This window comes from Brachyistius frenatus, unplaced genomic scaffold, assembly GCF_029030835.1.
Source record: "Brachyistius frenatus isolate BFR_SWC_R1_liver_20210118 unplaced genomic scaffold, ASM2903083v1 Contig_61, whole genome shotgun sequence".
In the NCBI taxonomy this organism is placed as follows: domain Eukaryota; kingdom Metazoa; phylum Chordata; class Actinopteri; family Embiotocidae; genus Brachyistius; species Brachyistius frenatus.
Genome location: NW_027210660.1, coordinates 1,442,851 through 1,458,077, shown reverse-complemented (window position 1 = coordinate 1,458,077; position 15,227 = coordinate 1,442,851). Strand labels below are relative to the sequence as shown.

Genomic DNA, 15,227 nt, shown 5'->3' with positions numbered 1-15,227 from the left:
CATCTCTTTCCACTTTGCAGGGTTGTTTTCATTTTCACACACACATAAACACACAAACACGTCTTTCCCTCCCTCTTTATCATTTTTCTATCTGCAGCTACAGTATCTCTGGAAGGCACACACTCTATCTGTCTCTCCCTTCCAGATATGATTATTATTAATCTCTATTGCTACTTTTCTATCAATGTCCTCTAAAGCATCTCCAGCCCACTAAGCTTTGTCCCACTCACTTATTAAAAATTTCCGACACTCGTCTTCATCTCCCTTCTCCTCACCTCTCTTCATTTCTGAGCTTTTGTTGTGACTTTCTATTGGACGTCACATACACTGCCTCTGACAGCCTGGTGCTTCCTCTAAGCGAGTTGATGTGGGTTTGCAGTGCCTTCAGGGCACTGCATAGCTGCAGAGTTTTTTGCTCTTTGATGGTATCACTGAGAAACACACATTGTATGTCGGTGCCATGCTGTAGATTTACATCCAAGTTCTTACTGCTCGTGGCTGCTGGTTAGTGTGACAGAGTGGCTGCCGTGGAGGCAAATTAGAGAAATATTTTACAGCAATCACGTGAACCCACGTTCTTGCCTTTACTGAAGTTCTCTGAAAGCCTGTGGGATGCTGAAACATATTTCTGCAAGGGATACAAAATGTTTTCACCGAGACACAAGAAACATATGTTTTTGGGTAGCTGAAGACCACAGTGTTGCAGATGAGCAGGTATTCATGGCTTCAAAATCTCAGCTTGCTGTATAAAGGTTTGGTGTGTCAAATAGACTAACTGCAGGCTAGGAGGAGCAGGTAGTACTGAGGATGGGCCAAATCTGAACTAAAAGCAGGAAACAAATGGTGAGAGGACACAGATGACTAATGTATTCGTTTTCAGATTTTGTGCTATTTAATCATTTATTATGGATACAAATTTTGTATTATTTTCCCTTACAGAAAAAACATGCAACTTTGTGGTGACACATGTTTACCACATGATAACATAGGGAAAATTGTTTTTTTACACAAATCTTCATGGACTTCACAAATTACACAATGAAAATGTTTTTCCCACTGGTTGGTCCCATGTTTCCCATGGGCTAAATACACGTTTCACACTGTCACACATCTCATGTGGCCGCATGAGTTTTTGCACATGTGAAATTCATGTGGTTTTTCTGTAAGGATCTTCATATAATAATTTTTTGTAACGATAATAATAATAGATAATAAAGATACAATTATTTTGTGTCAGGATCTCCGCCTGTCCCCCCGATTCCCCTTTTCCTCATGTTTCCAGTCTTCTCCCCTGTTTGTTTATGTCTGTCATATGTTCAATGTTTTGGTCTGTGTCTGCAGGGTGTGGAATCATTCCACTGCCCGCCTCCAGTCACCTCTCACTACTACACCTCATTCAGCTGGTACAGCTGGTTCTCATTTCAGTAATCACCACTTGGCAAGTATATGAACCCCGGTCCTACACTTCACCTGCGTCAGTACGTCCAATCGTCTCACCTGGTACCACGCTGCAAGTCAGTAAGTCCGTTTGCTTGTTTCTGCAATCCTGGTTCTGACCCCCTGCATGTCTTCTGTCTGCTGCAGTCCTACCAGTGTGCAGGTCTGCCTGATACCCTGTGGTACGTACCTGCCATCCAGTGTCGATCCACAGAGATCATCTGCACGAAGAAGGCTTCCTGTGTCAGTCCACGGGAAACCCCACAGTCGAACCTGCCTGCTGTCCTGCGTCGGTCCACGGAGATCACTAGGTATCCAGCCCCCTGCTCAGCGTCGGTCTTCAGAAATCACCTGTCTGCCTCGCTGCCACCGCTGCGCTTTCACCGGAACCCATGCTGCCCGCGGGGACGCGCACTCTAGCTTGGACTCGCTTGCCTCGGCCCCGGTGAGAATTGCGTGGACACTCTCACCTGCCCTCACGGGGAACGTGAATCGATGGAGAGGTATATCTCGGACTGGCTCACCGCCGAAATAATTTGTCCCTTGTCTTCGCCTCTGGGAGCGGGCTTCTTCTTCATGGCAAATAAGGATGAGAGTCTCTGCCCCTGCAATGACTACAGAGGATTAAACCAGATCACCGTAAAGAACAAATATACTCTGCCTCTCATCAGCTCTGCCTTCGAACCACTGGCAGGAGCCACCATATTTACCAAATTGGACCTCCGTAATGCCTACCATCTCATCTGGATTTGTGAGGGGGACAAATGGAAGACCACATTTAATACTCCTCTGAGACATTTTGAGTACCTAGTAATGCCCTTCGGATTGACCAATACTCCTGCGGTGTTCCAGGCCATAGTCAACGACATCCTCCGCAACTTCCTCAACCGCTTTGTCTTTGTCAACCTCGATGACATCCTTTATCTACTCGTCTGGCCTTCAGGAACACTGTCATCATGTCCGCCAAGTATTGCAACGCCTCCTGGAGAACCAACTCTTCGTGAAAGCCGAAAAGTGCCAATTTCACGTCTCATCAGTTCAATTCCTGGGGTTCATCACTGAGAGGGGTCAGGTTAGAATGGATCCGGAGAAGGTTAAGGCGGTGACTGAGTGGCCAGTTGCATCGAACCATAAAGAGCTCCAGCAGTTTTGGGGGTTTGCCAACTTCTACTGCAGATTCACCCAAGACCACAGCAAGATGATTGCCCCTGTCGCCAAACTCACCTCTTCCAAGATAGTTTTCACATGGACTCTAGAAACCAACCAGGCGTTCCGTTCCCTTAAGGAACATTTCGCCTTGGCAGCCATCCTCATCCAACCCAACGACAGCCGTCAGTTCATTATGGAGGTGGATGCCTTGGACACGGGTGTGAGAGCGGTGCTGTCCCAACGCTCTGGTTCAGACTCAAAGCTCCGTCCCTGTGCTTTCTTCTCTCGCCAACCCTCACCAGCAGAACGGAACTGCGATGTGGGAAACCGGGAGCTGTTGGCAGTCAAACTAGCCCTGTCCCGCCCTCCTGTGTGCTAGGGGCCCTCACTTGGGAAGTGGAATCCACGGTGCGGGATACCCTGCGCACCCAGGCTGACCCCAGAGGCGGACCTCCTAACCGCCTGTTCGTGTCCCCCCAATCTGCTGCCAGGTGCTGCAGTGGACCCATGACTCCTGGATCTCCTGCCACCCAGGCATTTGACGCACCATCATCTGGCTGCGTCGGTCCTTTTGGTGGCCCTCCTTGGAGAATGATGCTCACACCTACGTTATTGCCTGCCCCACCTGCGCTCAAAGCAAGGCATCTCACAGGCCCCCTGCTGGACTCCTGCAACCTCTACCGGGTCCTCATCACCTATTGTTCCACATTGCTTTGGACTTCATCACCGGGTTTTCCCCGTCTGACAACAACACCATGATCCTGACCATTGTGGACCAGTTCTCGAAGGCCGCTCACTTCATTCTCTTGCCTAAACTACTCTCTGCTCGTGAGACCGCAGACCTCCTGGTCCTCCATGTTTTCCGACTCCATGGCATACCAGCGGACATCGACCGTGGCCCCCAATTCACCTCGCAGATCTGGAAGGCGTTCTGCCATGGCTAGCCTCTCCTCCAGCTTCCACCCACAGTCCAATGGTCAGACTGAGCGTATGAATCAGGAGCTAGTGGCCATCCTCCGGTGTGTCACTGCATCCAACCCTTCATCATGGAGCTCCCTACTCCCATGAGCAGAGTACGCCCACAATAGTCACACCTCCTCTGCCACCAGACTGTCACCTTTTGACACCCTCACCTGCCCACACGGGGCTCGTTGACTTTCCCCTTCCGGACTAGTTAGAGTACCCGCCCCGACTCAGGGAGGATCCCGAGTCAGGAGGGAAACAATATTTGGCTTCCAGGCATTCTGGACTATACCTGTGTTTATGCACATTCAGTTTTATTTTCCAAAAGGTGGGGGGAAAATAAAGTGTCCTGTTTTCAAGCTACCTGCTATGTGTTTGCGTTTGGCTCCGTTTACAAACGCCACCTCATAACACATTTGGAGTTACAAGGAATCCTCACTAGTCTTTGTGTTATAGAGCACTATAGTATACTTTAGACACAGCAGGGAGCTGTTTCCAGCAAAAGAGCTCTATAACCTGACTGTAAATGCGCTGCTCCAAAATCATAGACCAAGTTAGCAACCAGGTGCTAAAGAGCCAGATGCTTTATCTCCTTAGGAGTTGGTATGAGACCAATAGAGAGTGCATTCATCAGGTGGCCAGAAAGACGGCTCTAAATGAAAACTAATGTTGCTGTGAGTCAGCTGGACGTGTAAATAGGTTTGTTAACTTGCCAAAGCAACTTTATTAGGGCGATAATATATCAATACACAGCTGCCAAGTGACCAAAACAATCAGTTATGGCAGGTTTAAGTGCTGCCCTGTTCATGCCAAAGAGACAAAATCCTTGGTGAGAATTTAATTGCAACACATTTCATACTCAGAATTCAGACACTCAGATAAAATGACAGAGTGTGTTTTGAGCACGCTGCAGCAATTTGGGAGCATTTACAGACATGGCTTCAGAATCTTTGATCATGTAATTTTTAAGCTGCAGCCATTGTTGTCATACCCGCTGTCAAAACACATTCTGCATGTTTATTATGGGCTTCTGGCCAATCTCAAGTCACAAGACAATACTCTGGATAAGAACCAAGAGTGAGAGATGAGGGCTTCTGGCCACCCCTGAGGCACCTACACAGACTATCAGTCCATCAAAAACCTAATTTCTGAAGCTTGGCTCCTCTCACCTGCCAAGTCTTCCTTATCACCTTTTAGGCAACTTTTCCCCCAACCAACTTCTATTCTCTTATTCCGTCAGTTCCTTCCTTTACTCCTACTTTCCACCAGGATCACATCCCATTTGCTTCTTCTCTCGCTGCCACTCTTCTCCTTATTTGTCTTTTATCTCACACTGTCCTCATTCACAACACATTATCCCGTTTTGATATCTTCCACATGTCTATCGTCCATCTCCCCGTCTCCACCTGCCTCCAGTCTCCTATCTATTTTCTTATCCTTCAATTTCACTGTTGCCTTCCTACACTTCTACCTCCTCTTACCCCCCCACCCCTTCCACATCCTCCTCCTGCTCGCCACCCTGCTCACGTCCAGGTCTGTTTCCACTGATAAGACTCTCAGTAACACACACACACACACACACACACACACACACACACACACACACACACACACACACACACACACACACACACACACACACACACACACACACACACACACACACACACACACACACACACACACACACACACAGAGGAGCAGATAACAATGTTGCATTGCCAACCCAGTTAGAATCACTGCTAACTCCTGCTCTTCCTCTCCCCTAATATTGATGCCAGTGAATGTGTCATCAACAATCTTTCTCTCCCAGTCAAATAAGAGCAGTGAGGAGACGAGAAAGAAATAGATTGAGAGAGTGAGAGGGTGAACAAGAGAGGACAAAAAGTTATTTCTTTTTTGTAAATTCATTTTGGTTTGGGGTTGCACTGAAAACAAAGTTATTACCTTACATGTCATGGCCGGCTCAGGTAGAGAGTGCGGTGAGTAAACTGCTCTCTCTGAGACACAGGCTGAACCACAGGGCGGTCAGTTTATTATTGTTGAACACAGATAAAGTGTTTCTGAGCCACACAAAAAGATACATTGCTCATTAAACGACCAATAACCACAAGTCTCAATTAACACCAAATGTATTTGACCTTGTTGTAAGTATAGAATAATTGTTTTTCAATTTGTAGACTAATTATGATACAATGCATTTGTGTTAAACTTATGCCAACAGTCTAACCAACAGATCACCCACACTAGATATTATAACTGCATGGAAAGATATTGAAAAATGGCAAATGACAACGTCATTTAGCAGATAGTAAAAACTGAATTGAAGCTGTATGTCAACATTAATTCAAAATCCCAATCTGGATAACGTTTTCTGATCTAAAATTTTCTTATTAGAATATTTTGAAAATCATGTGACGACATTTTGGGGGAAATGAGCTGAAAAAATGGCATGTTACATTATAATTACAATTTACATCACAATTGTAAACCATAATTCAACTTGTTGCTACGGAAGATTAAAATAGCTTTTTTTTGGTACAAATGAAACAACAGGGTTCTCATCGTCTACCTCCTGTTATCGGGAAAAATCTAAAGGCCGACTCATGCTCGTGTTTATATGATGTGACATGACGTGAATTTTGTCATTTGCCCATGTCTGACACAGTTTGCACAAACCCCTCCATGGATGTCTGAGTGCAGGCTAAAATTTGTGATTATGCAGACTAAACGCACTGCAGACGCGCCCACTGAACTTGCACCTGGAATACAATATGCATAAAATGCATATCTATTTTGAGGCTAAGCCGGGACATTTGCTTTTGCACACCTTTATAATTCATCAATAGAATACTACAAGGACACACAGATGGAATTAAACTCCTGGTGAAACCGCTCTCCTGTAATATGCCTCTGTCACTTTAACGACCATAGGCCCCCCACGTCCACCACTGTGAAGCGATAATGTCCATCACATGCAGCCATGAGACCATTAGTCTGTTGATAATTAAAGAAGTGCCTGCCAGACTTTGGAGGTGCTTTATTTGCACATGCTTTCCATCGATGATGCCGCCACAGGGGGAAGTTCCAAATTTTTTACAAATCCTGTGCTCTGTCTGCCCACTGTGCTAGCCAACAAACTCTGGCTCATGTCCATAAAGCAGACCGACACACACCCTCAGTTGTAGCACGAATGTAAATATTACTGTAATTTAGGCAAATCTTTAGTCATTTTAGAGTTTCTTCAAAGTTCAAGTCATGTTAATACTAAATTTGTGTATTTCCTTTTTCTCTCTCTTTTAATTTTTAAACATGAAACCCTCTGAAGTTTTTTAAGGAATTGAATAACAGCGCTGTGTTTTTGAGTTTGGGACTGTGACATCCCAGTATAGTTACTTGATGGGAAATAACTCAGGTCATATGAGAAGTACGTGGTATTTTTGTGAGTGCAAGCACAGTCACAGATGTAATTCCTTCGGCCTTTGACTGTCTGCCTTTTAAACAGACTGAAATGCAGAGAAGTTGCCAAACAAAACAGTAATGAACAAGGCTGTGATTAGTTGCATGACACAGCTGCTGATAGGGAGCATAAAGGCTGGGGGGGGAGGGGAAGACAATGGTAATGTATTCATGTTTTAATCAAATTTCCTGTTTCTTCGTGGAGAAATTGCTCATACTATGGATTTCATTTACATATTATGAGGTAACTAAGCATAAGGGCACAAGAAAAGGTAAGTGTGAACATAAATCATTCATACAAGTGAGATTAAAACCCTGTTGGGTTTGTAGATTATGAAAAATACACAAAACGGCTCCATTTATCACATATATTTGCAGTGCTTGTATTTGGGCCTGTATTGATGAAACTGGATTCTCTGGACTTCCTTTGCATTAGCTGAGTTTCAGCTCTCTTAAAAAGTTGTGCTTTATAACAGCTATTTCTTGCTATATTCCATCCAAGCCATCTGATACATTGGTGTCTGATCCACGGCCCACGTACACTCAGGACTCAAATGCCATCCTATTCGGTGCTAAATGTCAGTGCAGCTGAAAGTACCCCCAAAAAGTGTGGCTTTGAGAATGGAGACTGTCACTCAGGTGCCATGTGTGACCCACAGTTCTTACATTTGCAGCCAAAATCTCAACACACTGCATCCACTTTGAAGGTATATTGTGTACATAGTCACTGTACACCCACAAGGATGTATTGGCCATTGTTTAAGATAATTAAGAGAACTTTGGAAATTATTTCTTGACTTCAAAGAAGACGGTGTGGTTACAGAAAGGTCGGATTTCTGCAACCAACTGCTTGTCTTATTCGGAACAATTTGTGAGAATAAACAAATGCAATGGTCTGATTAATTAGAGTTAATAGATGAGACAAACTGAAATTTGTATAGAGAATAATGTGGTTTACCAAGGAGCAGGTGTTTGTTTTTTCTCTGATACCCCATTTAACCATTTGTACAGTTGAAAGGTTGTTCATAAAACATACAAAACACCACCTGCTCCTCTGGTGCTTAGAGCCAAATGTTATATCATCAACAATATCAGAATCATTCTGAAACAAAACAATCTCAGCTATCAAGTGTTGCAGCAAATTCTGTAACAGCTTCTCACAAGATATTCATTGACATTGACAAGACGATCCATTTATCTGTTCAGGAGCAGACATTGTATTACCACCTCATTTCTTCAAGCAGTTCTGCAGTTGATAAATTTCAACTTTTCTTTATTCAAGAAATTTTTAACAGACGCATGGACAGCCACTAGTAACTGTTAGATGTGTATCTCTTATTCATTGCGCAGTGATTTTAATGTCATCAGTTAATTTCCCCTTTGATAAAACACCTCATACTGACAGGAATCGATTTGTGTTGCTCCCAGTTTTTTAATTGTACCTACTGTATGTCTCTGAATATAGTACGGTAGAGAAAGAATAATTTTTTTTCCGTGGTTTAAAGTACCAAAAAACAGCTTAATATAGTTCAACATCTCTCTTAAGCTTCTGTCTGAAGCTTTTTTGTGTTTTTATGTCTTCAAGGAGCATTGACATCAGTGAACCTCCTCTGATTGGCTGAGTCTTCTCTGAATGATACACGCCCGTGAAAACTAGAGGTTTTCTTTGGCCTTGTAGCTTGTTAGCTCCCTAACAGACTGACGACTTGATGCTTTCTTCTGCATGAAAGGTTGGACAGTGGGCCATGCTGAGAGAGAATATTCAACATGAGCGTGAGTGTGTGATGTCACAAACTTATAGAAGTTCAAATGGCACAGTTACTGAATACAGACTGTGTGAATTTCTCTGTGGACTGTGTTTTGACACTTTCATACTATCTTTATAGAACCTACCCTTGCTTTAATATTAATTTTTTTTTTTTTAAAGCAATGATTTGATTGTCGAGATCTGCTTCTGAGGAATTACTACATTACATCAGTGCAGTTAATGCTGTAAAGTTGGTCTAAGCTGCCCCGCTTCAGATGTTTTGTTTGTTTATTATCTCACCAATATGGTTACATGAGTTCAGTGGACAAACATGCCCCTGATGCATGAGCTCGGTACAAATACATCCTCTGGTAAGAGTTCAAAGTTATCTTATGTTTGTATTGTGTCTCCCAAAATTGCCAACAATAACTGCTGGCACACTTCCTGAAGTTAGCTGGGTTTAGGTCAGAGTTTGAGAGTGTGAAGCTGCTTCACTTGTGAGAACAGGACCTCTGAAGTGCTGCATGCAGTCACGAGGGCTATTGTGGAGCTAGCTGTTGGTGGTTGGTAAACACTTTAAATTCTTACTAGTAAGTGATGCTTTAACTAACTGGTTTTATTTAAAGGACAAAAAAGCTGCAACATGCCTAGAGCCAATCAGTGCAGTGCAAAAGACCCCTTACATGTCACAACAATAAAAGTAAAGGTTTAAATAATACAGTTAATGATGGCCTAATTCCATTTAGCTGCTTCAGTTCAGTTCGGGTATTGCATGCTGGCTCACTGTCACACTGTCATGTCGTACTGAGAGACCTCAATAGAATAGACATTGCAAATGTTATTAGTAATACCTTTGCTTTCTCAAAGGGACTGCCATGCCATGCATCCGTGTACCTATTAGCAAAACAAATTTGTGTGTGAGGACTGAGGTGTAACCGGTGCATTTATATGAATATTGGTATTAGTATAAGTGTTTGAAACATATTGAGTATACAGCAGAGAAGTGAGTAATACTGCAGCAAAGAAGGAGGACTATTCTGAACAAGACTGCAGCAGAGGAGAACGTTAAAACTTTGCATGAGTACATACACCTTGAAGTAAGTAAGATAAAAAAAAAATTCAAATTTGCTTGACCTGACCCTTAAACGTGTTGTTATATTCAGGCTTTAGCAGTGGAAAAACACGTGATGTGGCGTGTGTGTGGGCGGGCAGGTCAGATTCGCTCAGAGGTTGGAGTGGTAGGTGTTTGCTGGACTTGGCCCCCACCAGGCATCATGACTTGCCCAACCCTTGGCTTCAGGGTTGCAGGGCAGACTTCTCCTTTCCTGCGATGAGCTGTTAACTGACCTCAGGGGCAGTCAGTCAGGCTAGAAGAGTGTGTTTCTCTCTGCGTGTGTTTCTCAGTGTGTATGTGTGTTTCAACCTCAGCTCACTGTGATCTGATCTACCCTGACAAGGCAACAGGACCGAACAATAAAAATGTCTATTTTCCTTCTCTCTCGTTCGCTCCCTCTCTCTGCACGCTCCGGGCGAATTGGGGGAGGTGATTAAACAGAACAAACCCACTGAGAGAATGGCATTCCCAAAGAGTAATTTTTGTACACTAAATCCCCTTTTCTTTATGTTAGACTCAAAATTCTACTGCACAGGAACGATTTAATTAAATATATTGCTAGTTAAATGGATATGACAAATTTTATTTCATTTAAGGGTCACCTGCCCTGTTTGATATGCTGAATTGTAGTTGTCAGGTCGATGCTAAAAAACAGAGGAGATTATTTATAAATCTCCACTCTGAAAGTTATTTTTTGTTCAGGAAGCTGGAAATCACACGTGTCCTCAATTAACATGCAATAGTATATCAATCATGTACAGTATAAAAACAGAAAATAACAGAAAATCGCTCTAATGTATACAAACATATCTGATATACAAGGACATCTGCCTTTTCAGCTTCCATTTTTGTTTGGATTAGTGAAGGAACACAACTTTGGAAACATGTGTGCAGTGGACAGTATATTTTTTATCTATCTAGTCGAGGAGGATTCTGGAAATACCTTTAATACTGCGATAAATGTTGACCTTGTCACTTTGCTACATCTGCTGTGATTTTATCTCAGAAAAACATACGCCTACCTCTGTCCTTTTATCGGTTACATTTTATTTTATTTATGAATTTTATATATTGATCTTGACACTCTGTTCCACTGTGATCTGATCACAATACTTAATATAATTCAAGTCTATTGAGATTTGTAAAGCACTTTTCTTGCCTTTGAGTTACTATTATCATTAGTAGTAGTTGTTCTCTTTTCCATGCTTGCAAATATCTTCCTCTCTCCTCTTTTCCCATTTACTAATTCCTGCTCTCATTCTCTCCGTTTTTTTTCCTGCCTAGTTGTTTAGAGAGACTCCCTCAGCCATACGCTCAGCGGCACACTGAATTGTGAATCTAAACAGCTAGAGCAGCAGCAGATAGACAGTGACTGAAGAAAAAGGAGGGAGGTGGGGGTGGTGAGAGATATAGAGTGAGAGAGCTGAGAGAGAGAGCGAGAGATGAAAAGCATGCTAAGCGAGAGAGAGGCGCTCAGACTGAGGGAGGCAGAGGCAACAGCTACAGCAACAGCAACAGCACGCTCCTTCCCCATCCTCCCTCTCTTCTCTCATAATTCCAAATCCATGCCGGGGGGGAGATGGAGGGCACCCTGACCCGTTGAGGAGCATTGACTGAAGGAGAGGAAAGTCTCATGTGAGCCGCATCCCCTCCTGTGAAGGCCTGGATCCTTTTTTTTTGGGGGGGGGAGACAATAACCAACTAGGAGTGAAAGGAGGTGTGTACACACGAGCCTGCTGGCTGGAAGGAGGGAGGGAGAAGCAGAGAGAAGAGGGAGATGAGTGGTAGGTTTGGTACAGCTGCTGATGCCAGGGTCTGAGAGTGAGACAGTCTGAGGAGATCTGAGGATTAGAGGGCTCGCACGTGTGGACCAGTGTCAGCGGCAACTTGTGGGCCAAGAGCAGAGGAAACTAGATTTACATACGCACACAGCTGGACAAGATGAGGAGGCATCAGGGACCACGCTTCAGTCCTGGGTATGTTCACTTTTACTACACACTAACACAGGCATGTACATTTTATCTTCAACCATTGCTGTGTTTTTACAAAGACACACTTGAAACACAACAGTGCATGTTCAGGGTTGACGACTACCCACCCTGACAAGTCTCCCTACTTGCCCTCAGATACTTGCAGCAAAGGAAAGGACAATGAGAGGTTATGTGTGAGTCTGTGTACGTGTATATATGGTCATGCTTTCTCACCATCTAACATCATGTTATTACATGCTAGAGGTATTTCATAATGGGTTTGTAAGCTTTCCAAGTGATGCATGTAAATAGACTACCACTGATGTTGTCATGTTTTACGTCGCTGGACAGAACTCTTTTATGCGTGTAACATTGCTCATTATTACATTACTGTGTACATGAGTTATGTGTTCTGCACACAGTGTGCCATCATAAATTGTGCACAATAAATCAAATCTGAAAGGATAACTTGGCTGGGTGCAGAAAAAAAAAAAAAAAAAACTGAAGTGAGGACTTGTTTGTGCACTCTGGTCTGAGACACGTATAGCTGTGCCTACCCATGCTACACTGCAGAATGCCATGTGTGATAATATGACATGCGTGGCCGTGTGTTGTGTCATGTTGTGGCAAAGTGCATATGGCCTATGACAGCAAGTTTGTATGTGGTCTTTCAGCACAGCGGCACCCTATTTCACATCTGACCCCCGTTCCCTCTTACTTCTTTCTCCGTTTCCAATTATAGACTGTCACCTCTCTCCCTTTCCTCCTGATCCTCTATCCTGTTTCAATCTTTTGCTAAGCAATTACCTTCACATGAATCTGCTCCTCCGGACAGAATACCTGCCTTCTTAACAATGAAAGTGAAGGATTTGTGGTGATTTCATGGCCTTTTTTTTGCTTTGTTTTTTTACCTGAACCTGTGCAAAAAGCAACATCAGTGAAGACACGTCATGTTACAGCTGCTCCCATAGAACAAGGACAGATATGTAAATCTAACAAATACCTCTGGAGGCTTTTCAGTGTTTGCACAAAAGAATTATACCTCTAATCATCCAATCAGCTCATTATTTCCTGCTTCTCATTAACATGTTTGGGTTTCTAACTTTATCGCTGTTCACATTCTTATCTTCCTGAAAACAAAACATAAAAAAACAAAATCTCGCTGGCAGGGAGATTGCTCCCAGCATATGGACAAACTTACTGTCGGTGTCTGAGAAACTTGCCAGTGAGCTGGAAACCCCTGAATCACAACCTCTCTTCCTCAACAAGAGACCTTATATAGAAGCACACACACATTTATATTAAAACAAGCACACCCTCCCACCACCAGTAAAACTCTTCTTGCGCAGCAGTGTAAGCTACCTGAAGCTTCACTGTCCTCTCTGCTACCAAGACTGTAAAACAAGTCTGAGACTGGAAATAAGACAATGTAGGATCACTGAGGAGAAAGATAAGAGGAAGAGCAATATAATGAACAGAAAGAGGAAGATGGGAAAGGTGACACGAAATTAAATAGCAGAAGATTAAGGTGCCAGTGGAAGGCGAGGAGTCTGAGCGATAGAGAGTTTGGAAGGTGACAGAAAAATGGGAGATTATGGGTGACACTGTTTGGCCTGAGTGTTGACAGGTGCTGATTGCGGATTTCTTTTTCCAGTGAGTGGACACGGCAGTAAAGTGATAGTTTTCACCCACCTGTAGGGGAAGAAGGTGAAGAAAGAGACAGAGACAGGCAGAGACACAGATTGCCACTAGAAGCAGAGTTTTATTTATTCATAAAAAAAAACTTCTGCTGCAGTTATTTGGGTTTGTTATTTCACTGTTTTGGCCATTATCCCATATAATAATGTTATACTTAAGTGGGGCAGAGCGGTTAAAAGGTCACACAAGTTGTAAATGACACAACCAATTATCGAAAACCACTTAATTGGGAGGTAAACGAAAAAATTTGCAAATCTGAAATGTTAGTAAAAGTTTCACATCATACAGGGAAACTGTGCGAGCCCACAACTACACAAGGTTTAGTCAGGTCATTACACAGTGTACAAGTAAAGACATAATATGGTGGAAATAGGCACCTCCAACTTGCACTGGTGAGATCATTTGCATTCAGTCTACAAAGTAGAGACTGGGTGTTATCAAGGTCCCACCTCCTGCCTCAGTCTTGATCGTCTTGGACTGTTGTGGATGCTTGCTGTTCGCCTCTCATTTTCTAGATGAAAATGATGAGTAACTCCAGCTAGTTAGCCACATATCAACTACTTTTTCCCCATAATTTGGTTTTATGCTTAGCTTGGTATTGAAGTGAGGGAGCTAGGACCTTAAATTCACATCTCTGTCAAGCAGCAACCAACAGTGACGTCTGCCATTGGTTTGCGAATTGCCGTTATGAAACCTCAAGAGTGGTTGATGCCAGAAGTAACCATATTTGGTGAGCTTAAGAAGATTAATCTGATTGGGCGCCACAGGACTGTCAATCAAACAGACAAGCCCCCAAAAATGTCACTTTTTGAGGCTTAATTTCAAACTAATGATGGGATTATTTTCCGACTGACCACCAGTCAAACTGATAAGAAGGAGTGACTTCAGCGAATGACACCAAAGTGACTCATGGGAAAAATTTATTGATTTCACATTTTATGAGGGTAGTTGAATTTGAGTCAATGGAGTCTTTTTGGAGCGAAACCCTAGTGGCCTTTGGTAGCATTGCAGTTTAAGGCACTTTTGCATCAGTCTAATTTTTCAGACTTAGAAGCCACATCCACTTTTATATACAGTCTATGGTCTCTGTGCATACTTTGTTTGCAAATGTAATCATCAGTGAAGGATGGCAGTGCCCATTTTGGAGATATTTTGGCCTCACTTCAGAGTAGCAGTCATGTTATCTATCTTCCTACACAGTCATTGATCAGGACACACTTAAAGGTTTTAACCTTTTTATTGGAACAGTATGCATTTCAGGTATACAAGGAAAAGCCTTCGTACTTTGTAACAGACCCGACTGAGACTAAGATACACAACATTTGATGAACATGAACTTGTATATAAAGCTGCTCAAATGAGAATTATCATCTGCATTATTTCCTATTCTCGCTGCTCTCATCCATCTCATTTCTAGCCACAGCAGGCTTCTGTTTTCAATGAGAAAGCTTTAAAAAAAAAAAAACACCTGCTCTGCACCAAATGGCCAACAGACAGTTAGTGACTTGCTGGTGAGCACAGTGGTGCATTTAGCTGGAGCCAAATATTAAGACATTGAATTGGTGGGTACTATTGTATTATAACCACTACGACTGCTGGCCAAAGCTTTGAAAATACTAGTTGTATGAAATTTCTCCTTCAGGCTTAAAGCTCTCAGTGGGGTGTTTGGGAAACACGGCAGATCCAGAGA

The 15,227-nt window shown here is 43.1% G+C and overlaps 1 protein-coding gene across 2 annotated transcripts in view; it reads left to right on the top strand.

The window, feature by feature from the left end:
* The first annotated feature begins 11,295 nt into the window (after positions 1–11,295).
* The window catches only part of LOC138625305 (leucine-rich repeat and immunoglobulin-like domain-containing nogo receptor-interacting protein 3), a 36,975-nt gene continuing 33,043 nt past the window's right edge, over positions 11,296–15,227 (top strand). The window contains exons 1-2 of one of the 2 annotated variants that reach the window (XM_069706131.1): positions 11,296–11,845; positions 11,996–12,033. The gene's annotated coding sequence lies outside the window, so the exon portion shown is untranslated. The remainder of the gene's footprint in view (positions 11,846–11,995; positions 12,034–15,227) is intronic. The other variant, XM_069706130.1, reaches the window with a different exon arrangement.